At 32.8% G+C, this 7,000-nt stretch overlaps 2 non-coding genes across 2 annotated transcripts; both read right to left on the bottom strand.

Moving 5' to 3' along the window:
• Positions 1–2,379: 2,379 nt before the first annotated feature.
• On the bottom strand, positions 2,380–2,512 carry LOC114266226 (small nucleolar RNA snoR77). Its single transcript, XR_003630592.2, has one exon. It is a non-coding gene; the product is annotated as a small nucleolar RNA snoR77 (small nucleolar RNA).
• A 198-nt stretch (positions 2,513–2,710) lies between these two features.
• Positions 2,711–2,806, bottom strand: LOC114266225 (small nucleolar RNA snoR1). Its single transcript, XR_003630591.1, has one exon. It is a non-coding gene; the product is annotated as a small nucleolar RNA snoR1 (small nucleolar RNA).
• Positions 2,807–7,000: the final 4,194 nt, after the last annotated feature.

A 7,000-nucleotide genomic window follows, 5' to 3' on the forward strand; every position in this document is an offset into this window, starting at 1 on the left:
TTTATGTGTTTGATTACGATTTAAGTGTAGAATTGTTTTTAAATTCAAAATATTAAAATTTTAAATTTTTACGATTTGAATTTTTTGAATATTTATTTTAATTTTTTACTTATTAAATTTTTGGGATTTTTTTTTAAAGTCCCTAGTATTATGATTTTATAATATAAAAAACACTCAATATTTTTATACTAACATCAATCTAGAGAAAATTCAATCCAATGAAATTTTTTGGTCCAAACCCAGAGAAAATTCAATTTGATCTAGAGAAAATTCAATTCAGTGTTATTCTTTAGTAAAATTGGACTGATTAAGATGGAATCCACTGATTCACTGAATTCAATTCAATGAAATTCTTGAATTTTCAATTGAATCAGTGAAATTCAATTCAGTGAATTAATTAGAATGTGAATGCTCTGATTCTACATAATATTGTGGATGTCTAATCCAATTTTACTCAATTAAAGGCAGAGAAAATTAACCTAGAGAAAATTTCTCTAGTTTATAAATGAATCTAGAGAAATTTGAATTTGAACCTAGAGAAAATCAGTCAAAATAAACCCAGAGATATTCTTTGGAATATCTCTGAAATTTCCAAAAGCAGTTGTACCTCAAACACAAAAATTCAAAAATTCTCTTGAGATAGTTTCTTGAACTTTGCAACGAGTTTTGGAAATCCAAACAAAGTCATAGCACATTCTTTGGCGATTTCAGCAAAGCACGATGAAGAGTCATTCATGAAATTTCCATTGCGAGCAGTAAGTAGTCCGTAAACATGAAGCTAATTTTTCCCACCTCGATTTACGAGCGTAACTTCTACAGTAGCCCCCACCGCATTCCTCGACACTACATAGTTGACCGTCACCGAACCATTCTTGCCAGGAACGTCATCGTATAAGGGCTTATCATAGTTATTGGCGGTGTTGTAAACGTTTCACGGTATCTGCTCGTTGCTGACATCATCGTCCAGAGACAATTTGTCCTTATCCTTGAGAGCCACATCGATGGTGAAGCTGTCGTAGGCTGAGATGGATCGAGCTGGGCCAGTTAACAAAGCGATTTGGCCCGGGCTGCTGGATTCGTAATGATCTCTTGATCGGTGTCCGTCAGTGACTGTGATTGTGTCGTAGAGCTTCTCTTTATCGATCAAACTCTACGAGAACCTCCCTAAACCTTTCCACCGACAATTTGTCCAGAGACAATTTGTCCTTATCCTTGAGAGCCACGTCAATGGTGAAACTGTCGCAGGCTGAGATGGATCGAGCTGGGCCAGTCAACAAAGCGATTTGGCCCGAGCTGATGGATTCGTAATGATCTCTTGATCAGTTGTAGATGGATTGAGATCTCTGTTCGTTGGTGACTGTGATTGTGCCGTAGAGCTTTTGTCCGTCGATCAAGCTCCGCGAGAACCTCCCTAAACCTCTCCACCGACATATCTTCCGACGAATTGATGGAAATCGGTGCCCGATCCTCGGCCCCAACGTCACTCAAAATGGTTTCCGAGCTCCTTCGTTCCAGTCGGAGAATGCGCTGGCGCCTCCGTGAACGACGGCAAATTTTAAAAAGATGAGAGAGAGGTCGTCGGAGGAGAGAGAGTATGTAAAGTTAAGACTTTGGATGTAAATGAAAAAACATAATAGGAGCAGAGAGAGTGGAGACATTTGGAGAAAACAGAGCTGAGCTGAGATGATATATGTTTAGAGAGACAAAAAATCAAGTTTCTCTAATATATGTTTAAGGACCTTAGACATTAAAAAATATTTTTATAGATCTCTTTCATTACGAAAAGTAGGAGAGAGACCATAAACCAATTTTCTCTAAATTTTTTAGATTATTTAAATTATTTAAATATTTATGATTTAAATTTTTTGAATATTTATTTTGAAAAAAATTTATTATCTTTGTAGTATTTTCAATTAAAAAATTGATTAATATTATTTTCTGTTAATAATAAATTTTTTTAATTGAATTTTAAAAAAAATTTGATTGTGAGTGTTGATCAAAATTTTCAATAGTATAAAAATAATCTATTTTGTTATGAGTTATAACAATTTGAATTAATTCATAACCAAACAAATTTTCTTACTTCACATATCAAATCAAAGTTTCAAAACTCAATTCTACAGTCAATTCAACACTCTATTCAAAAATCATAACCACACAAATTTTCCATACTCAAATTATAATTTCAAAACACACATATTCAAAATACAATTCATAATAATCACACGATACTCTGATAAATAAAAAAAATAAAATAAACAGAGCCTAAAATCAACTTTAAAGACAATAAGCATTTAACCGTAAAACCATAAAACAAATTGGAAAAAACAAAACATTGAGAAAAATTAAGTTAGAAATTAGGGTTAATATAGGAAACAAAATGTACTTGAGCTTACTAGACCAGCTTCAAAGATGAGCAATCTCAGCAAATCTGAAGAGCAAAAGATTGATTGATTTCCGAGCAGATTAACACCGCCCTATTCATTATAATATTAAGAAAAGGGGGCTGCCTGAATTTCTGCTCAATATTTACCCAAACTCACAAACCTAAATCAAATATCAAAAAATATAATCCAAAATCAGATTTACTTCCCAGTTGATTTTAAAAAGCAAAATCTTTTCGGGTTTCAAATCATTTAATCTGAATGAATCAGAGAGAAAAAAACAGACAATGAACAAGAAAAAAAAGATCAAAAAGAAGAGATATGGGGGCTCAGAGGGTTGCTTAATGTGCTCAAAGAAGAGCCCTTTCGAGGCACTTCTCATACAAGAGGTGTCAGAAATAAAAGCATTGTTCATCTTAGCCCCCCAAACTCCTCTCGATTTATCATCATCTAAATCACAAAAAAATAATTAATATGAATCACTGAGAAAGAAGAATATGAAGCAAAACAGCGACGAAGAACCACGACCCAGCGGCTAGGCTAGAATGCCATACATTAGGGTTTCTTGCGATCCATTGTAGCAGATTACCGGGGTATTTATAGCTTGCTTCTGGGCTTTTTATTGGGCCCTATGTTGAAGTCGGCCCAGTGCCTGTCTACAATCCAGTCTTTTGGTTTTGCGACGTGGAATACAATGAATATTGAAAATATAGGGTGATAAAATGAAAATTTTTAGGGTTAATTACAAAAAAAAAAAAAAAAAAAAAAAAAAAAAAAAAAAAAAAAATTCAGAATTTTGCGTGCTTTTCAATTTAAATCTCATAATTTTAATTTTGACAAATTAAACTCTAAAATTTCATTCGTGTTTCAATCTGGTCCGTTCGTCTATTTTTGTCATGTTAAATTAAAAAAAATCTAGACAAAATTTCATATTCAAACTCACATGTTCAAACATTTGTATCTCACTTGTTGTAACTCCGTTTAGCCTTATTTTTTCATCGTTGGATTCACCTCATGGCCTAGTTTCATTCCACTCTTCATACGCTCGGAGCTCCGAAAGTTGGCCAAAAATAAGATTTTTCTCTTCTTAGACCAAATTTTCATATTTAAATCCATTTATTCAAGCACTTATATCTCCCTCGTCGTAACTTCGTTTCACTTCATTTTTTTGTTGTTAGATTCAACGTCTAGTTTTTATTTCACCCCTCACATGTCTTATTTCACCTCTTTTTGTATGCCGTCGGATTTCCAAAAATTGGCAAAAAATAGACTTTTTCTCTCTTTCTTTTTTCTTCTTTTTCTTCTTCCTCCTCCTCTTGCCTTGCTGCTACTGCTTCATTATCATTATCTGCTTCATCATCATCACTTGACGGTGTCTACAATTCTGAGCAATTGAATTTTATGGTCTTGACTGTTGCTTTGTGCTTATATGAATTTCAAGTGAACAACCTCAAATGAGCAAGACGAGTGTTTGATTTCATGAATGCTAACTAAGAATTTTTGTTGCACACATTGAATTGGACTATCATTTGAAAATTACAAATAACAGAAAGATCCCCCAAGAGAGATACCATTTTAACCATATTTTTCCAATTTTCTTTTCTTCCCTGACATTGTTTTCAAGAACCAAACAGAGACTTATAGTCTAGTGGACTTGATTACATTGTTTGGACCCACAATCAGTTATGAACAAGTAGTTAGGAAATCGGCATTATCTTTTCTGAATGTAAAAAACTATTAGAAAAAGGGAAATATTCAAGCTTCAAAAAAATGGCATTTTTTTGAACTTTCAATTTGTTAATTTGCCCAGTTTTTTATAGCCCAAGCTCTCTACAGGTAATGATGATGAAGCAGTAGCAGCAGCAATAGCAACAGCAGTGTAGCAAGGTAGGAAGAGGAGTCGGGGTGGAGGAGGAAGAATAAAGAAGGGAAGAAAAGAGAGAGAAAAAACTTATTTTTAGCCAACTTTTGAAGATCCGACAGTATGCAAAGAGGTGAAACAAGGCATATGTGGGGTAGAATAAAAACTAGGCTATGAGTTGAATCTAACAACGCAAAAATGAGGTGAAATGGGGTTACGACGAAGAAAATACAAATGCTTGAATATGTGGATTTGAATATAAAAATTTTGCCCAATGAGAGAATTTTTTTTTTTGGCCAACTTTCAGAGCTCCGACGGCAAGTAAAATGATGCGAAACAAGGTGTATGAAGAGTGGAATGAAAACTAGGCCATGAGGTGAATCCAACGATGTTAAAATGAGGCGAAACGGAATTACAACGAGAAAGATACAAGTATTTGAATATGTGGGTTTGAATATGAAATTCTGCTTAGATTTTTGTTAGTTTAACATGACAAAGATGAACGGACGGGCCAGAGAGAAATACGGATGAAATTTTAAGATTTAATTTGTCGAAATTGAAATTCTAAGGTTTAAATTAAAAATCACGTGAAATCCTGGATTTTTTTTTTTTTGGTAATTAATCCAAATTTTTATTTGCTTTTATGTGTGTGTGTTTTAAACAAAAATAATGAAAATTTTGAATTTTTTAAAAAAATTTCATATTTTGAGAATAATCTTTTTGATATTTTTTAGAAAATTGATTTTTTCAACTTTTTCTTTCCATAATTATGTTAAAAAATAATTAACCGAAAAATGCTTTTATTTATGCTTAGCATTTTTTTACACTCACCTACTTTTAAGCATGCTCACTTTAAAAATTATATACATTATATTTTTCACTTTTCATTTTTTATTTTTATTTGGAGAAATTACCAAAAAAACACCAGGGTTTAGCGTGTTTTTAATTTAAACCCCAACATTTTAATTTTAACAATTTAAACCCTAAATTTTTAACCGTGTTGACCCTTCGTCTGTTTCCATTTATTTCTGTTAACTTTTTACACTTATTTGATACATGTGCCACTTTTTGATTCGTCAATAATTATTATAATTATTTTATTTCTAAATTATTTTTTTTTATTAGCTCTCTCTCTTTGTTCTCTTTCCACCTTATATTCTTTTTCTCTCTCTTGACAAATCCATTTCTAACCTATACATATACACACACATTACATATATATATATATATATATATAGATATTCAATCTTCATTTTCTCTATTTTTGTCCAACAATGCCTTCACGCCCACCACCACCACCATTTCCAGATTTTTTGGCGCCGCAACCGTCAGAACCACTCATCGACCTCTCCCCACATAACCCCACATCCCCATTTTAACCTCATCCCACCTATCCTCACTGGAGCCTTCACTATCGCCAATCTCTTCTTCTTCGCCATTTTTTATCAGAAACTGTCCTAGAAACACACAGTTTCAATAAATAAAACAAATGGATAGCCACACTAAGCTTAGTAAAAGATGGTGGTGGTGGAATAATGAAGGGTATTGCTCAAATCCATTGCCTTTCGCCCTCAGATCTATCGTCACCCTCACCGTTTCACTCGAATTCGTTACTCCTACATCTTAATTTCTTCAGATTTGCCACCATCCTCCACTATCTCTCTCAGATCCATCGTCACATCTACTATTTCCTCCCTAAGATTTGTTCAATCCCGTCACCATAATACAACCTGGTGTGAAAGTGTAATCTCCACTCATAACATAATTAGAAAGAGAAAGAGAGAGATAGAGAGTATATATATAATGTGTGTGTATGTATAGGTTAGAAATGGATTTGCAAAGAGTAAATATATATATATATATATATATATATATATGATGTTGTATCCTGTTTCTCACTGCTTTGCTACTTCTAGTCAATCGTCTTTATTGTTTATTTGATTAATCTCGTTTTCAGTTCATCTTAATCACCCGAAAGATCAGTCTGTTATATCCACCTAGTTTAAGTCACCCACTTTCGTCCCTGTCCTGAGTAAGTCCTTAGAGTTAGGCCGTGTTGGACTTAGGGGTCTTCCGAATAGGGTATGTATGTATACTAGGTATGTGGTAAAATTGACAAGAATAGGGTATGTATTAAGATATCTGTAAAACTGATTAATTAAGCAGAACAATGAGTCGATTATTTAGAAGTAACTCATCAGTAAGTTCTAGGTCAACAACTTTGCCCTCAATACCTAATCAAGGATTAGTAATTAATGAAGAAGATATTGAGATACAAAATGATAAATTTGAAACTGAATGGAATATACCCAAATTACCAATTAAAGAAATCTATAAAACTACTTTTTTACAAAATGTTTTTAAAATTTCTCTCCATATTAAAACTATTGAACAAGTTTATGCTTTAGAAAAACCTCGGGAAACCTGCCAATTATTTGATAAAAAATTGATCAAGAGACATTTAGATAATGGTTATAATTTTATGCATATTGGCTTAATTCAAGTAGGTGTCAATCCATTGACAATGGTAGGCAAAAACACTTCTGTTTTATTATGTTTAAGAGATGCTCGCTTTCTTAATTACAATGATAGTTTAATGGGTATGATGGAAACTGGCCTTCATAAAGGTCCGGTACATTTTAATTGTTTTCCTGATTTTACACTTAGTTTACGCGATCCACATATTCTCAAAGCATTAACATTAAACATTCAATTACATGGTTCATTTACTGAAATGTTAGAAAAAGTTCATAAT

The sequence above is a fragment of the Camellia sinensis genome, chromosome 1, assembly GCF_055761805.1.
Source record: "Camellia sinensis isolate YWXY chromosome 1, ASM5576180v1, whole genome shotgun sequence".
NCBI lineage: Eukaryota > Viridiplantae > Streptophyta > Magnoliopsida > Ericales > Theaceae > Camellia > Camellia sinensis.